The sequence below is a fragment of the Mirounga angustirostris genome, unplaced genomic scaffold, assembly GCF_029215605.1.
Source record: "Mirounga angustirostris isolate CCGP_5_RB_7025 unplaced genomic scaffold, mMirAng1.0.hap1 SCAF_9, whole genome shotgun sequence".
Lineage (NCBI taxonomy): Eukaryota > Metazoa > Chordata > Mammalia > Carnivora > Phocidae > Mirounga > Mirounga angustirostris.
The window spans coordinates 79317812-79336269 of NW_026991717.1; positions in this window are offsets into that span (position 1 = coordinate 79317812).

Sequence of the window (18458 nt, forward strand, 5' to 3'; positions counted from 1 at the left end):
TAGACAAGCCTAAATCTCATCATCTGGAAAATAACATCTGCCTTTCAGGGTTATTGTGAAGATTAAATAAGACTATATATGTAAAGCTATTAGCAGAGTGTCTGGCATTGGATGAACAGCAAGTAAATAATAACTATTGTGTTTATTTTTCTATAAAGTATCAGGGTTCACAAAGATATAATAATTTTTGGTTTGACAAATGACTGAAGCTAAATATGTCCACTGAGTAGTTAATTGACATTTATTCATTCTCTCATTTGGCAAACACCAAGAACCAGCCATGTCCTAAACTTCATGTTGGCTGCAATGATGACTAACACCCCCTCCATTATCAAGAAGTTCAAAGACTAATGGATATTCAATTCAATTATATACATTGAAAACAAATCCCTTGTGCATTACTTCCATGCTTTATAAACGTTTGTCTCCCCCACTACTGCAAAGTTGCTGACAGCAGACTATATCTTTCTTGCTCAGCATCATGGTACTTAATTAATATGCTCTCTTACACTTAGTTGGAATTTAGCAATATTGACTTAAATGAAATAGAATCATTGTTCCTAGGAAGCATTACTATTTATGATTAAAATATTTAGGTAATATTTTGGATCCATACAACTTTTTAAAAAAAATCTCCCTCTTCCTATGTTATTTCATTTCAAACAAATACCTCTTTAGGAAAGACAGGAGTTGGCATTATTATTATATATATAATTTATATATTTCTATATAAAATTAACCAATAAAGTTAAATTAGTAAAGAAACTGACATATTTAATATGATAATGTAGAATAACATGAAACTCCACTGTAGGATACTGAAATATTCAAATATTAAAATAGTATACTGATCATCAACCAAATGGCATTCTGAACCAGGTACGACTTTTGTCACCTACTGATAATCTAATTTGATTCTACTGACCTAGCTGGCCAAGAGGAGTCCTTTACCCAGAATTACACAGATATCACACTGCAATCAATGGACTCCACTGTGAAGGATGACTGCCCCAGTCAGGTGGATTATTCAACAAAGAACTATTCCTGGCCATACACTTACCTTTTGATTCTATCTCTTACAGGTCTTGATTTTTAAAGGTCTCTCCCCCCTCTCCTGCCAATACAGAAATTAGTACAATTTCAGACAAAAATTTCTGTGGCTGAGAGACTATAACATTCTATTTTAAAGCTGTGTGTTAGTAACACAACTTCTAGGAAGGGGACTCTTGCCTGGTTCACTATAGCCACAGTACACATACACACTCTACTATGCAAAGGAATTTTCCAAAAATTAGAAATTAAAATCCACTGATAAAAGAATATAATTCTACTAGGTACCCAAAGCCTCTAGCAATTGATTTCAAGTAGATGCTGCCTGATTGCTTCTCACTTTATTTATATGCTGAAATCTCAACTTCAATTCATTTTAGCGGCAATCTTATTTGCATGACTGCACATCCTACATTAGCGACTGTCTTCTTGGCTCACTGTGCCTCTAAAACTAACTTCATGATCCACAAAGTGGAACATGGGACTGAGGAAATGGTCTCACTGATTCTGGCAACATCCCAAAATTTGCCACTTTCACTGTAGATGGTGTAACAAATATACATATATATATATATATTCTGGTTACCTAGGAAAACAGTTCCAGGAAAAAAATTAATTTTCATAATAAGAGAAATGCAAGGAAGACATAGGAAGACAGGATGAAGATCTGATTGGGGCAAATCCCACAAAATGAAGGCTTACCCTTTGGGAGATTAGGAGTTCTCTTCTGAAGAACTCATTCCTGTTGCTCTACTATTTTCTCTTTGTCCCAGACTGAGGGCTTAAACTGAACCTAAAAACATGGAATGGGTTTCTAGGTGTTCATTACATGAATGGAGACACCTGAAGTAGAAAAATGAATTTAAAACAAGTGCACAGGGGCGCCTGGGTGGCTCAGTTGGTTAGGCGACTGCCTTCGGCTCAGGTCATGGTCCTGGAGTCCCGGGATCGAGTCCCGCATCGGGCTCCCTGCTCAGCAGGGAGTCTGCTTCTCCCTCTGACCCTCCTCCCTCTCATGCTCTCTGTATCTCATTCTCTCTGTCTCAAATAAATAAATAAAATCTTTAAAAAAAAAAAAATTAAAAAGAAAAAATAAAAATAAAACAAGTGCACATACTTGTTGCACTGGATCCTTCTTTTTAAAAATATACATTTCAAGGGACTAGAAGATATGAACAAGAGTGTGAGTAAGCATTATGAAGCAAAGGAAAGCAACACCTTGAAGCAAAGAACAAGTGAAATGTTTAATCTATCTTAGAGCCTTTCCTGGAAGGGTTTCCATAATGCTTTGTTTGAAGTACAAATGAAGGGGTAAAGTTTTGAAAGATTTAGCAAATCCCCCTTGTAATTTTGAATGGCTAAATAACTCTAGTATGGAATTAAAAATCAAAACATGCACTGAAGTCCAATGTAAAGTAATGCTAATGGATTCTCTTAAAAGATGGTCGCAAGCGGCGCCTGGGTGGCTCAGTTGGTTAAGTGTCTGCCTTCAGCTCAGGTCATGATCCCAGGGTCCTGGGATTGAGCCCTTTGGCAGGCTCCCTGCTCAGTGGGGAGTTTGCTTCTCCCTCTCCCTCTGCCTCTTCCCCCACTCATACTCTCTCTCAAATAAAAATAAATAAAATCTTTTTTAAAAAAGATGCAACTATAGTCTACCAAAAATTATTTAGAATTTTTAAAAAAGTGCATTAAATATTTTAGTTTATCTGACTTGATTTCTGGGTTTGGAAATGAGTTTTTATTGTTTTCAATAACCTTAGTTAATTCCAATAAACATTAATTAAATATTGGACATCTCTGCTAGATGCCTCAAGACATAGGACTATGACCTCCTCGAGAGCAAGAATAGGGCCTTATTTATTTAGTTGAGGAATAAAAATAGTAGAGAAACTAAATTACCATGCATGGTATATATAGTGGGAGAAATGTAGAAAACAAATTACTATGCTGTTCAAAGCAGGGGAAAATCACCACTATTTGTGAAGACCAAAATAGGCATCATTGAAGGCAGCATTTATATGGGCCTGATGGATAGTGAGGATTTTGATGGGCACCGAGGCATGGTTAGGAATTTGACAAAAAGAGAAGCAAAGAACATAGTGACAAAGAGCATGGACTCTGCCTGGATTCCAATTCAGGTTCTACTATCAGTCAGGTATGCGATTTAGGGAAAGTCATTTAAAAAACTCTCTACCTTTGATTTCCTTATTATAAAATGGAGCTAGTAATAATACATATCTCTTAGGATAATTTTCATAAGTTATTATAAAAAAAGTGCTAGATTATTGCCTGAAACATATTAAGTCCTGTAAAAGAGTTAGTCATTATCATTCTGTGCAAAGCAAAGGCATGGTTAAAAGAAAATGTGTATAGAAAGATGAATAATTGGGATGGCATAAATAGGAGAGTGGTAAAAGGAAAAACTAGAAAATAAACTGATAGTCTATTGTAGACACCATCAAATGCCAGAGAAGAATTTATTCTAAATTATGTAGGAAGTAGGAAGCCAATGAAGTTTTGCTTTTGTTTTTGTTTTTGCTTTTAACCTGAGGGCCAGGTTAAATTACAGTTGTACTTTAGGAGGATTAATCTGGCCTTAGGGCAAAAGATGGATTAGTGGTGGGGCAAACAAGATGTGAGGAAAAGCTATTACAGAAAGCTGACCAGAAGTAATGAGAGATTTTGCTAGGGGAATGGCTGAAGGGATAGAAAAGAGAAAACAGATTCTCTCATCTGTTTATGATAAAAATCTTAAAAAGGGAGAATTTTTTAAAGGTTACTGATGACTCTTTTTTCTTTTTAAGATTTATTTATTTGAGAGAGAGAGAATGAGCAGGAGGAGGGGAAGAGGGAGAGCAAGAGAATCTCAAGCAGACTCCGTGCTGAGCGCAGAGCTCAAGCACGGAGCCCGATGCAGGGCTCAATCTCACGACCCTGAGATCATGACCTGAGCTGAAACCAAGAGTCAGACATTCAACTGACCCAGGTGCCCTGATGACTCTGTTTTAAATCTAGGAGACTGTGATGTCATTAAATAAAATAGGGAAGTCAGGAGAAGAAACTCTCATGTAGTGACAATGAGCAGCTTACCTTTGGATGTGTGGAGTTTAAGGTGTCCAGAGGACAACCCCACTGGCACATAAAACAATGTATCTGGAGATAATAATCTGAAATTATCTGAATAATAGCTAAAGAAACAAGAATAGATAAGACCTCTGGGAAAGAGTAAGAAAGAAAGAGAAATGACCCCAAGAATGAAACCTTGGGAAATCCCATTGTATAAGGAGCACAAAGAACTCAAAAGTAGGCAGGCACCTAAGGGCATGAGCAGAGGACATGACAGGTATCAGTCCTTTATCACCATCTTATTTCCTGTGGAAATAAACCCATCTAACTGAAATTTCATAGCTTTGAGAAAAAGAGAAATATTCTTCCCTAAGTTGATACACTTTTCATGGCTTTTTTTTTCACTGAGTAGAAGTAATAAATATCTTCCCTGAATGCAAAACTCTGAACCTGTGAAAACTAAATTATAGAAGCATCTCTTACACTTATGCTTAAGGACATAGAAAACACTCTCTCTGCTCTGACCTAAGTTTATTACCAAAGGATGATGATGATGATGATGATGGTGGTGATGATGAGGATGATGATGAAACAATATCTAGAGAGGTTAACTATCTATGCCTTACATGTATCTGTTTTTACAAGTCATTACATATAACCTTTCAAGAAGAAAGTATTTCTTATACTTTAACCTTCTGCCTTTTTGATATGAGGAATGTTCCCAAAGCAGAGTCTATAGAATTAAAGGAACATGAAGTTGAGAAAAATCCTTTTCTTCAAGGAAAGTAAATTGGATGTGCCAACTCCAAATTGGCATTGGTAGCCCCTGCATTCTCTCCATCTTCCTCCCTCCACATATTCAACCTTTTTTCTGACATTAAAATTGATCGTATTACATGAGCTTCCTATTAACCTCTCTCCAAATCCCACCAATGCCTACCTGTCATCCCAGACCACTTGTTTTCATTGACTCATTACCTCTAGCATCTTTGAAGTACTCAGCCCACAGAATTTATGCTGAAATAACCATAACTCTTGTCTTTTTCCCTTCCCTTTTCCCCTTTCTACCATCAGAAAAGACTTTTCATTTTAATGGGTCTGCTGGATTATTTTATAAACTAAATCCTTGCTCATGCCCTATTACCCTTGATCAGTTCCTACTTGTGTGATTTTTTAAGTTTACTTTTCTATGTTTACTCTTTCATTTTTATTCAACTAGAATATATATAACATCTATTGAAATAGATATTTATTGCTTTTACATATATTTCTTCTCTTTGGAGCCCCCTAATTTTGCTTTGAGAGAACAACTTAATTCCTACCCTTAATAGAAACAGTTTGGATAGGGTCCCAGGGGTAGAATATGTGACCTGCACTTATGGCAATCATAGCATTTTATAATCTGGAACCACAATCACTGGTACAGGGATGAGCTAATGAACCAATTCAGGCTAGTAAGAGTATATCCAAGAACTTCTGTGGGAGAAAAAACAAAGACAGTCTTTGTTCTTAGGGGCTGAATATTGTGATGATAGGAGTCTGAAGTTTCTTGGAGTTAATCCTGAGATTTTCAGGTAAATCAATCAATATATTCCCTTAGAAAAAAAAGAATCTGATTTGAATTGATTTTCTGTCACTTACCCCCATTCCTACTAATGTAGGTATTAGAGAAACAGAAATGAAATAGATGTATTTCTGCCCACAAAGAATTCACAATGTAGTAGATAAAACAGACAAATGTAAAGATTGTAAATCACCAAAAAGCAAGGACTAGAAGGCACCTTGGACTCCAAGGCTTAAGGACTGCTGGAACTACTTTGTTTTCCAGGTGAAGATGCTGGGTTATATTCACATGCAAGGGAGTTTTCCAATTGGTATCATTCCATCAAAAATGTAAAACTAAGTAAATAAATAAACCCCAAACTGGACAGGAGAATGCATAAAATGTAATGTAGTCATAAATTGGACTATAATTTGGCAAAGAATTAAAGAATTCACAACTATGTGAATAACAGTGAATGAAAAAAGTAGATCACAGAATACAGGCAGTATGATACCATTTATAACAAAGTTCAAAAACAAGTAAAACTCTAAAAGTAAGTAAGTTATAGGTAAATATACATGTATTAAAATTATTTTTTCAAGCACAATTCAAGATAGTGGTTACCTGGGTGAAGGGTAGAGAGTAGTCAGAGGTTTACAGTGAACAAGTAACCTAGATGGAGCCTCAATAACATTGGTAATTTCCACTGTTTAAGTGTAATGGTTGCCTCCTGAGCATCCAGTTTATACTTATGTTTTGTAACTTACACATAATATATATTTTTATGTAGCAAATACTTTTTAAAAAATATGCTCTTACGCTGTGAATTGTGTAAGACTGACGAATCACAGATCTGTACCCCTTAAACAAACAATACATTATATGTTAATAAAAAATATGCTCTTAAAAACTGTCTCCCAAATATGCTGACTCCCTATTTACTTCCCTCATTTATAATTTAAAAACCTGGGGGTGCCTGGGTGGCTCAGTCGTTAAGCGTCTGCCTTCGGCTCAGGTCATGATCCCAGGGTCCTGGGATCAAGCCCCGCCATCGGGCTCCCTGCTCAGTGGGGAGCCTGCTTCTCCCTCTCCCACTCCCCCTGCTTGTGTTCCCTCTCTCGCTGTGTCTCTGTCAAATAAATAAATAAAATCTTTAAAAAAAAAAAAAAAAAACTATTACTAGACATGTTGACCCACATATGCTAAGGTTTTAATAAGTCTTACTATGATTACTGATATGAATCCCCTCTTCTAAATTTATGCAACTATAGTAAAGGATGACTTTAAGTTCAAATTAACATGTTTTCCTCTTGGTTCTATATTTCTACAATATGATTTATCTTTCCAGGATGATTCGATTTTGATACTGAAAAGGAGACTCAGAAAATGACATTTACATCATTAATTCAAATAAACATACACACATCCCCAAAACACTTGTCCATGAGTTCCAGAATCCCTTGAATAAAAACAATAGAGGAATGATTTGATGACAGCCACAGCTGTAGTTATGTTGAAATCCTGGGTTTGTTTCATTTGAGTTTAATTATTTCTAATGAAACGTCTCCCTTTGTTTGGCCCTAACTAAGGTGTAGGATCACTTGAGCTGTGCCGGCAGGTCTCAACTTGTAAGCACAAGTGGCCTCTTTAGCCCACAGGCGTGCTGCCTTACACCTGGTACAGACAGACAGAGAGAGATTAGGGCCTGTGGGTGTAACTCAATTGTGTCTGTCAACATCAGTCAGTGCCAAGCTGTGGGGACAATTGTCAAAAATGTAGGATCAGGTCCTGCTCATGAATTAGCTTTTCATCATTCAATCATGTTACCAAGTACCTACCACATACAAGGCACTCAACCAGGTGTTTGGAGTAATTAGAAGGATGAGACCCAGTTTCCACTTTGAAGAATTAGTCCTGAGGTATATGTTAGAGCAGTGGTTCTCAAACTCTAGCTTGCATCAGAATCACCTAGAGTGTTTGTTAAATACCTGGGCCCCGCCATCAGAGCCTCTGATTAAACAGATCTGAGATGCAGCTCAAGAATTTACATTTCTCATATGTTCCCAAGTGATACTGACACTGCAGGTTCAGGGACTACATCATAAGAACCACTCTGCTAGACTGTTTCAGAGGTCCAAGAAGTCTCTCAAGTTGTTGGCATATTTGATTAAATAGTCACTGAAGAATTGACTTGAAAGAATTTTTCTTCCACGTGTATAGCCAATATAGTTTTTAAATATTGGCACTATTAATTGTAAACAATAATGATTATTGCTGACACTTGGTGAGTCTTTATTACATGTGCCAGGCAGTGCTGGTTGCTTTACATGCATTGCATCAGTGGATCTTCACAGAAACTCACTTAGGCTGATAATTAACATCTCCATTTTACAGATGAGGAAACTAAGGATAGAGATATAAAGGAACTTGCCCTAGACCATAGTTCCTCAATGTAAACACTGGACACTTGGGCCTGGATAATTCTTCACTGGGGTTGGAGGGGTGGGGGTGGGGGGCTGCCCTGTGCATTGCAGGCTACTTAGTGGCATCCCTGGCTTCTATCCATTAGATGCCAGTAGCACTCACCCTCAGTATAACAACCAAAAATGTCCCCAGACACTGTCAACTGTTCCGCCTCTGGGTGAAAACTACTACCCTAGACACACAGTTTAGAAAACATCTAACCATTTCATATCTTCACCTACCAGGAGTTGCATGTATTTTTACTTCAGAAGCACAGACTGCTAAGCTGGAAAGAAAGAATTTATCTGAACAAATTCGCTCACTTTCAGATAAGGAACCCACAGGCCTCAGAGGTGTTTCAGCGCTCTGCCAAGAGCAAGGAGGAATTCAGATCGATACTGACTTGTTCTATAATGCACAAACTTTTCCTCATATTGCAGCTCCATTTATTCTCACGAAATATTCCCAGCCCATGTGCACTCATGACAAGTGTGTTTTACTCTCTGCCAGCAAACACTCAAAAAGCAAATGGCCTGGCTCCTTCTCAATGCATGCCATAGAATGGATGAGAAAACGTATTGGAATCCCTAGGGAAGTTTTATAAAAGGGCAGGTCCAAACAGAACAAATTGAGGAGAGCCGAAGACACTTATGTAAACCTTCCTAGGTCTGCCTTTCAAAAACATAGCTCTGTCAGTGAAAATACAGAGTTTGCCCAATATGAAGAAATCTGATAATCATATACAATTACAAAACCTGTAAATGTTAGCAAGTTGAATCACTCATCCAAGTAGTTTTCCTTGTCCAGAGTGCAAATTGTAATAATTGGATGAAGACATCTGCACTATTTTAACATGTCATGTTAAATATCTATATTTTGTAACTCATACTGATAGCTAATTTTCATGGAAGTATGTGTTAATTGAGCAAAAAAGACATCTTTAAGATGGTTATCATAAGATAATCACACCCTAGGGCATTGTAAGGCAAGAGGTACTGCTCTAAATCTGTGATTCTCCAAGGATATGATTATCACATGATAGCTGCCACACCTCCTGAAGCGCTACCTCTCTGAGCCGCCTCCATCTGACTCAGGTGGCTGGTATCCAGTCCCTTCGCTTCTCACAACATCACATTCATCTCTTCCCAGGAGGTTGTGTAGTTTCTCAAAAATAATACCTTAAGGCAAGATACAGTGAAAAAAAATGGTACTCTTCAGAACAAGATGATCACAGGAAAAGTTAAACTCGGTTTTTTGGAAAATACACACACACACACAAATTCTGATGCCATGTCAGTGACCATCTTTACCAAACCCCAAATGGTCACTCTTGCTTTATATGTCTTCATCCTTAACTTTTACGAGGTCCTTGCTACCCAATCACCCTCTGTTTATAAAACCTATCACTTCTTTAAATGAAAAACCTGTTTGTTTTTAACTAGCCATGTGTTTCCCATGCCACTAGCCAAGTATCAGGATTTTACTTTCTCCCAAAGATCCTTGCTTAATATAGTGCATTTTTCCTGTTCTAAAACCATGATGCAAAAGACAACTTAATGGATTAAATCAAATGTATCAATTTGCAGTGCTGAAAATGACCCTTATTCAGTTATGACAGTTAATTCCTACAACCAGTCAACTTGTATAGAAAAGATTTGGAGGTGTTAGCAGGTTACTGGGTTATATACTCTGATGAGCAGCAACAGAAGATCTTGTCTACTGATAAAAACACTAGCCTTAGGAGTTCTAAAATCAACATATAAGACACAGCGATATTTCTTAAGGTGGTGCTATAGAAGTCAATATGAAATGAAAACTACATTTTCTTTATTTAAGCCTTTCACTTTTTTCAAATGAAAAGTTGCTATTATTGTAATGTTTACTTTTGAATACATAAACTGTGAAATAATGGCAAAAACACTTGAAAGGTAGCCAGAAGATAAGAAGAAAAACTCCCTATCTACTGTATCCTAGATTTAAAAAAAAAATGTGAAGTGTTTTAAGGCTGTTCTTGAATACTCCAGTTAGAGAAAGGAAGGAGACTGTCAATCTACAGTAATGTATAAAGATTTGAGGTGCTGATGCATTTTCCTGCTTTGAGTGCATGAAGTCGCCTTTGTTTCAGGTTTCCTTGGCAACCCTTCTCAGAGTATTTACAGGAAGATCAGGTCCTAAATGGAGTCTGGTCTGAAGAGGGCCTTTAAAAAAAAAGAGCTGAAGTTCCCTATTTTTATTCCTTCAGAAGTGCATGTGTGTAACGAAGGATGTACAAGAAAAGAGAACACATCATTTTCCATAGTCGTGGCTACCCATGAGAGAGTGAGATGACAATGATTTTTGAAAGCCTGTGTTTTCCTGGCTATGAGACATCTAAGGAGAGGTGGACTTCCTAGAAAGTTCCTTTCAAAGACCATCTTCATCTCAGAGCCGCCTCAGGAGTCAAAGATGAGTGGGAGCTATTTGCTTTTGGTGATACTCAAACTCCAAGTGATTTCATAGGAAATTCTCATGATGTCACCCTCAGGGACAAAAGCTTATTGAAATTGTTAATAACTGGCTTTCTCATTTACAAAAGCAATACCTTACTTAATCACTGTCTATATCTCTGGCCTCCACTTTCTAACCTCCCATTCAGACTTTACCTCTACTAGATTACTGCTCTGTTACCATGGGTTGCCTAGCACCAGACCCAATGACATCTACTCAGAGCTTATCCTATGCTTCTTCTGTTGATGCCCTTCTTAAAACTTTCTTCTTACTTGGCTTTATGACCCTGCTGTTTTCTCTTCTTCCATTTCCTTAATTTGCTGGCAGGACCAGGACCAGGGTAAGGTAAATCAGGCACTTGTCTTGGGCACAAAATTTAAGGGACCGTTAAAAAACTTGGTGATAAAAATAAATGACATTTTAATGCAATATTTCTTTAAATCAAAATTAAATGCTAAAAAAAATCAATGAACAAAATGTCAAAATTATAAACAAAACAGGATCCATGTTGATTAGATCAAGTCACTATACATTAGAACACTTTTACTTCCCTCTTTCACCATCTCACTATGTCACACCAAAATCCTAAAGTTGGCATCATTAAGTCATATTATTCAAAAATCCTTATGCAGCACTTATATTACACGTCCCCATCATGCTAACATTATCCATGCATACACAGACACATGCACACTTACACATATATATTCATCATCTTTTTTCATTCAATTATTACTTGTTAGAGGTTTTCTTGAATATTCTCCCCAGATACAGTATGTAGATAATGCATCTTCTGAATTCTTATGCATCCCCAAATATTTTTCTTTTGCCCAAACAAGTGAGGAGTATCTTGGCTAGATTTAGCATTCTTGGATCGTCTACTTTTCTCTCGGTAATCTTTAGATATCATTCTATTGTCTCCTATTTTCCAGTGTTGTATATGAGAGGTCTGATTGCCAGTTTGATTCTCACTCTTTTTGAAAACAGTTTCTTCCCTCTCTCTGGAAGTCTATATGATCTTCCTTTTATCCTTTGAGCTCAGAGAAATTATCAGACTAGGCCTAGGTTGTTTTTCTTGACAATCATGCCTGGAACTCAGTGAGTCCTTTGAATCTCTGGTGCAAATCTTCCTTTAACACAAGGAAATGGTCTTCTATTATATGTCTAATTATTGCCTCTTCTCCATTGATTCCTATTTCTCCTTATGGAACTTCTATTGTATTTTGAGTACCCCGTACCTGTCCTCAAAAATTGCTCATCTTTTCTCTCCTATTTTCTCTTTCTATTTTTATTCTCAGGTGTTTTGTTCCACTTAATTTCCAAGCCACTGATTCAGAATTCAGGGGTGACTATCTTCTCTTTCAATTTATGTATTGACTTTATTAACTCAAAAATTATGAATTCCCAGAATTTGAGAGATTATAAACTATATTTGAGCCTCAAGTTCTCTTAGCAATTTTTGTTCAAGTTTTTTTCAGTCACACCAGCACACACACACACATACATATGCAATTTTATATATATAACTTAATATATAACATATATATACATATATATATATTTTTTAGGAACTACATATTGTGTATCCTACTCTTCCTATATCATTGCTAGATTCCCTAGTTTTCTTTGCCAGCTTCTGACTCACTCTCAGATCTCACAAGCAGAGTTTGGGTGCCCTAAACAGAAGCATTCTGCTTCCACAAGTCATCCCCAAAAGTCAATTTGTCAGTTTGCTACCTGGGCACTGGAAGGAAGATCCTCATTTCCTCCCTCTCCCTGGCAATCAAAGTTAGGGTTTCTACAGCCTCCAGAGTAGGGAGCCTACCTCCTCAGCTTCCCCTCAGTTCCTGGGAGCTGGTAGAGTCACTTCCTGGAGGGAGGAAAGGCTGTCCTTCCTTGGGAGGCAGGTGAGGGTGACCCAAGGATGTCCACAAGCTGAGCCTTCTTCAGGATTCAATGCATTCTGGTCCTCATCCCTAAGTGTTCTGTTGCAATTTGTAGGCTCGCCTCAGGCCCAGAGAGCAAAAGGTTTTGTACTTGCCCCCCGCCCCCATCTAACCCTAGAGGAGGACTTGCTCACACCTTCCACATCCTGCATGCAGCCAAGCAACTTCTCAATGTGTCAGAGGTGACTGGAACTGAGAATGGAGTTGGAAAAGGAGGCTAGTACCTATCTGTTCCAGCTCCATCTTTCCAGAACTGGCTGGGTGCTCAATTTTTCAACTCTTAAAATGCTTCTTTCCTCTCTTCCTTATTTCAGTTATTGTCATCAGGATCTTCTATTGTGCTGATGTAAAACATGAGTCATTTTTGATAGCTGCTCTTACTTATCATCCTCTTTCAATTGGCTTGCAAGTTTTTTTTAATTGTATCTCTATATTATCTCTCTTTTTTTTTTAAGATTTTATTTATTTATTTGAGAGAGAGAATGAGAGACAGAGAGCATGAGAGGGAGGAGGGTCAGAGGAAGAAGCAGACTCCCTGCCGAGCAGGGAGCCCGATGCGGGACTCGATCCCGGGACTCCAGGATCATGACCTGAGCCGAAGGCAGTCGCTTAACCAACTGAGCCACCCAGGCGCCCTCTATATTATCTCTTGAATCCATTTCCTCCTTTACACTTCCACCTGCCATATCATTTTTCAAGCCTTTATTGCCCCCAACCTAAATTTCTGCATTAACTTCAGATTTATCTCACTCTAATTTATTCCATATACTATTGGCAGGTACTATACTAAAGCACAATTATGACTGAGTCAGTCCCATTATCTACTGAAACCAAATCATCCAAAGTCTTCTATCATATATCTTCTTGAATTTATCAAACATTTGCACACACACACACACACACACACATCTTTTCCTCCTAAGACACTTTTTAAAAAAAGATTTTATTTATTTATTTATTTGAGGGAGAGAAAGTGAGTGGGAGGGAGAGGGAAAATCTTTTGTTTTCTTTAAAGGTTTTATCTGTTTATTTGTCAGAGAGAGAGAGCACAAGCAGGAGGAGCGGCAGGCAGAGGGAGAAGCAGGCTCCCCGCTGAGCAAGGAGCTCGATGCAGGACTCAATCCCAGGACCCTGGGATCATGACCCAAGCCGAAGCCAGCTGCTTAACCGACTGAGCCACCCAGGTGTCCCGAGGGAGAGAGAATCTGAAGCAGACTCCTCACTGAGCACAGAGCCCAATGAGGAACTCAAACCTACAATTGCGAGATCATGACCTGAGCTGAAACTAAGAGTCCCGATGTTCAACTGACTGGCCACCCAGGCACCCTCCCCAAGACACTTTTTAAATTATGGTCTAGCACTTTCCTAAATCCTGGCTAGGTTTATCTTGTTCCTTTCTCCTCTTTCTCACTCCATCTCCTCTCCAACTTTGATTTATCCTCCAAGGCTCAGCTCAGGTGTATCTTCCATGAAGCCTTTCCCTGTCCTTTATCTTATTTAATACCTACCACTTTCATATCCTGCAGCATTTTCTTCAAACTTTTATTATAATTTGCATTTCACTCATTCGAACTTGTAAACTCTTTGACACAGTATGTGGCCTACCTTTACTTCCTCCCCATTATCTGGAAAAGATGTGTGTGTGTTTGTGTGTGTGTGTGTGTGTATGTGCACATGTGTGATAAATTCAAGAAGATATATGATAGGTACTTCTTTAATAGTGAATTGAATAGAACTGTTTAGATCAACATTTATTTGGCTTCTCCAATATGCCAGGCAGTGAAATAAACACAGATCCTGTCCTCAGGGGTTCAAATGCCAAGTTCTATATTGCAATTAAATGATCTGATATGTATCAGTGTATGTGTGTGTGTCTATCAGATCATATATAGATATCTCCATCTAAATGGAGAAATCTTGGAGCACATAGGTGGCTCAGTTGGTTAAGCCGCCAACTCTTGATTTCAGCTCAGGTGGTGATCTCAGGGTCATGAGATCAAGCCCTGCGTCAGGCTCCACACTCAGGCGGAGTCTACTTGATATTGCCCCTTTCTCTCAAATAAGTAAATAAAATTTTAAAATAAATAAATTTTTAAAAATAGAGAAATCTTCTGGAAAGTGCTGCCTGCCTGGTTTGCCTTGTTACCTAATTTGCCTTTGGAGAGCAGTTGTTATACCAGGTCCAGAGATCACATCAAGGCAGAGGAAGGAGATCCACAAAGAAAATGAACATTCAATACACTTTTGAAATTGGGAATCAGGTAAACAACACATTTCAAGTCAATGTAAATAATGAGGTTTAAGAAGAGAGGGCTGGGAAGAAGCAAGTAAGAAGAAAAATAATCTAAGGCATCTTGTTGGTATACCTGTAGCTCCCTTAATTTAGTTCTCACCTGTAAGTAATTCTATTTGGAACTTCCCTAGAAAATGGGGGGGGGGGTAGAGACAAACAATAGGTATATGGTGAACATGGGGCTAAGGATTAGATAAAGGCCTTTTCCAAAGAACAAACTGCTAAACTAAACTGCTCTATCAGCTCCAAACCACCCCCGTGCCATTTCCCCCCCAAAAAACCTATGAACAAGGATAGTTTATCTTTGGCCAATTTTCCCCACACCACTGCCCTTTCAAGCCTTTATTGCCCCCAGCCTAAATTTCTGCATTAACTTCAGATTTATCTCACTCTAATTTATTCCATATACTATTGGCAGGTGCTATATTAAAGCACAATTATGACTGAGTCATTCCCATTATCTACTGAAACCAAATCACCCTCAGACAGGGTCTCAGTGTCCTTAAGGTTCAGACACTTCTTCAACTACTTCCACTCAGCACCCACAGACCTGAACACCACCAAAGCTTTCTTCCCTCCACCCCACTGAAACATTTATCTGCTTGTCCCTTGGGAACCTGTACCTCTCCACTTGGCAACATGCAAAGATGATCAGTAGATTTCAATTCTCTTAACTTGAGTGAGCAAAATATTGAAATCTAGATAATGTATAAGATTTTTCTAACAAATTTTCTTATTAGATATCATAATGCCTTCAGCCAGTTAAACTGTACAAAAAGAGCTTTAGGAAGGATTATTAGCATTGGAAATTTCACATCTCAGGTTTGGCTAACAGTTGGGAGGATTGTTTGTCTTAGCCTCACAAATCCCACCACAGAGTATGGTCCAACACGAGCCCTGACTGAGCGTGGCTGCCCAGCCCATGTTTTAAAACAGTGACCAATATTTCCTTCAGTCTCTTTAGACTGGGAAACCAAAGATGTCTTGGGTTCCATGCCAATATCCCCATCAGTTCCTACTACCCTGATTCACCATCTTTCATTCTAAATAAATCCATAGGCTGTACTTCTCTGTGGATCATCATTGCTCTGAGTTGCTAGACTCACTGAGGGTCTGTATTGGTTCTTGATTCTGGCTTCAAACTGCGAGCCTGGCAAAACTATGCAGATACTGAGATGGACAGACAAACGTAGTTTCTGAGAGCTCAGATGAAAATCAGGACTCTGAAGAAGGAGTAGGGACAAAATATCCTCTTACTGATATTGTCGGAGATAAACTCTAAGCCTGGATAATACTTAGATCTGATCTAGTATAGAACTGTTATTTTCAGGCTTGTCTAAAAAGTAGTATCATAGAGGTCATAAATTCCTGCTTGAGAGGAATTAATGATATGCTAAGGTCTAAATTACATTAAATGGTATGAGTTAAAATCACTTCCTCCTGAGCCATCTGATTTAAGGCAAAGTATTTAACCTCTCTGGTTTTAGTTTCCCAATTTGGTAAGATTGAAGACTAGAACCACTGACCTTTTAGCTATATAGAGTGATAGGTGGTGGTTCTGTAATATGTTCCAGAATTAGAAAATGCTAGTTGAACATGAATCTGCTGAGGACAATAGAAGGGAAAGACAAAGGGAAGTCAAAATTCCATTTCAGAGATTTGGGAGGAACTGAACTATGAGGCAGCTTGTTAATTGCTGACTATATAGTCATAGGAGACAGAATTCTGGAGTCTTTTATTTACCATTCATTGTCTAATGTACCTAGCTGTTTTGTTGAACACACATGGATTATTCCTCTAACTTCACTCAGGCAGACATGATAGAAGATAATACCAGAAGTAGCATAACTGCATTTGTCAAGAAAGAAATGGGTTAATGTCAAGAAGCCACTGACTCTTTTGAATTCCAGTATCCAAATGGCTATTGTTCCTCTCAGCACAGAATTTTCTAGAAGACAAAACACACACTAAAGCTCTAAAAAAGAAAATATCCATTAAAGATACAAAGAGGCTGGGGCTCCACTAATGCAATATGAAAATTCAACTTGCAAGTAAGATGCCAGAGTTGGATTGATTGCTGTGTACAACAGTGACATGAATATAAAGACTCCCTAAGGTTAAATTGGGCTCCTGCATTGAAATTCTAATTAGAAATATGAGTGCCCCAACTCTGTGAAAGTACATGTGTGTTTAATTATTCTCCTTTTTCACCTTATCTCTTCCATTATTTTATACCCTTTTCCCTCCTCCTTTCTTGCTGTTCTCAAGCAACCCGTGCTCCTCACTTAATCTAAGTGTAGGGCCTTTCTTTAAGTTGGCATTAATTGACAAGCAGTGTTTAATTATTATTTTTCATGTCTGAAGAGGGCTAATATTAACTCTCCATGGGCCTGAAGGCGACCTTGGCTCCCTTGTTTCTGGTGGCACCACTCTGCCATCATCACTGGCGTTTCTTTAATCAGATAGACATGCCACATATTCTTCTTCATCTTAATGGTATATACTTATATTTGTGCTAATTAAGGCTGCTGGGGGACTTACTTGTCTTCTACCATTGTATTTGTAAAACTGGCACTTTGAACAACTGAAGATTAAGTCATCTTTACATGACCCAAGAGGTATATGGGGAAAAAAAAAATGCAGCCTTGAGGACTAGAACTACCTGGATTCTTCTTAACACCAGGAATGTGCCTTGTAAGACTGGCATCCTCAGTTGGCAACCAGCAATGGATATTGTCATATTTTTGACTGGCCAATAACTAATATCTCAAAGGACTTGCAAACCATTTGCTTATGCACTGGTGCCATGGATTGAGTGGGGACCTCACATATTCAATAATTGTAATAATCTGGCTTTTCCCTAAATTCATCAGTCACATTAGAAATCTAGCTCGTCTACCACCATAATGGTCAACTTTCTGAATCAAAGCTGGAGAAGTCTCTACTGATATTAAGTAAGAGAATATTTGCTTTTCAAAAACAGACATTTTATTCAGTCTTCTTTACCACTCTATGTTGAGTTTTAACCTCAAAAGTAGACTTATTCAGGGGACTTTCTGATTCCAAAATTAAAAGGCAAAGAAGTTCATGGCCTGAAATCTGAGTCTTCTCTTAAACACTTCTTGGTTATGACAGGACCTGAATTACCAGACATAAAAGGCAAATGAAAGTTACCCCAGTAAGTCAGAAATCAAATCCAATAAGGACAGCTAAAGTAGAAAAGTGTCAAAGATTAGGTATAAGGAATAAAGGAATAAGTAGGAGATCTAGTCCAAGATCAACAGGTGCTAACCCAGGAAATTCAGGTAGGAAGGGTTAAAAACCAGTCAGGTTCAGAGGCTAGGGCTTCCAGCACAGTCATACATTCCCAGAGTCCCAAGGTCCCAGGTGACACTTAGAAGTATGCAAGTGGAAAGGGCATGGGGTCTAGAGTCAAGGAGTCTGACTGCATGACCTTATGCAGAACATACCTTTAAAGTTATTATAATGAAGATCTTTCTCATAGGATTTTTGTGAGGATTAAATGAGATATACATATGAAAGCACTTTGAACATCTTAATTTGTTTTATAAATTTTAATTGTTATTAACTTGAAACACATATTTCCTTA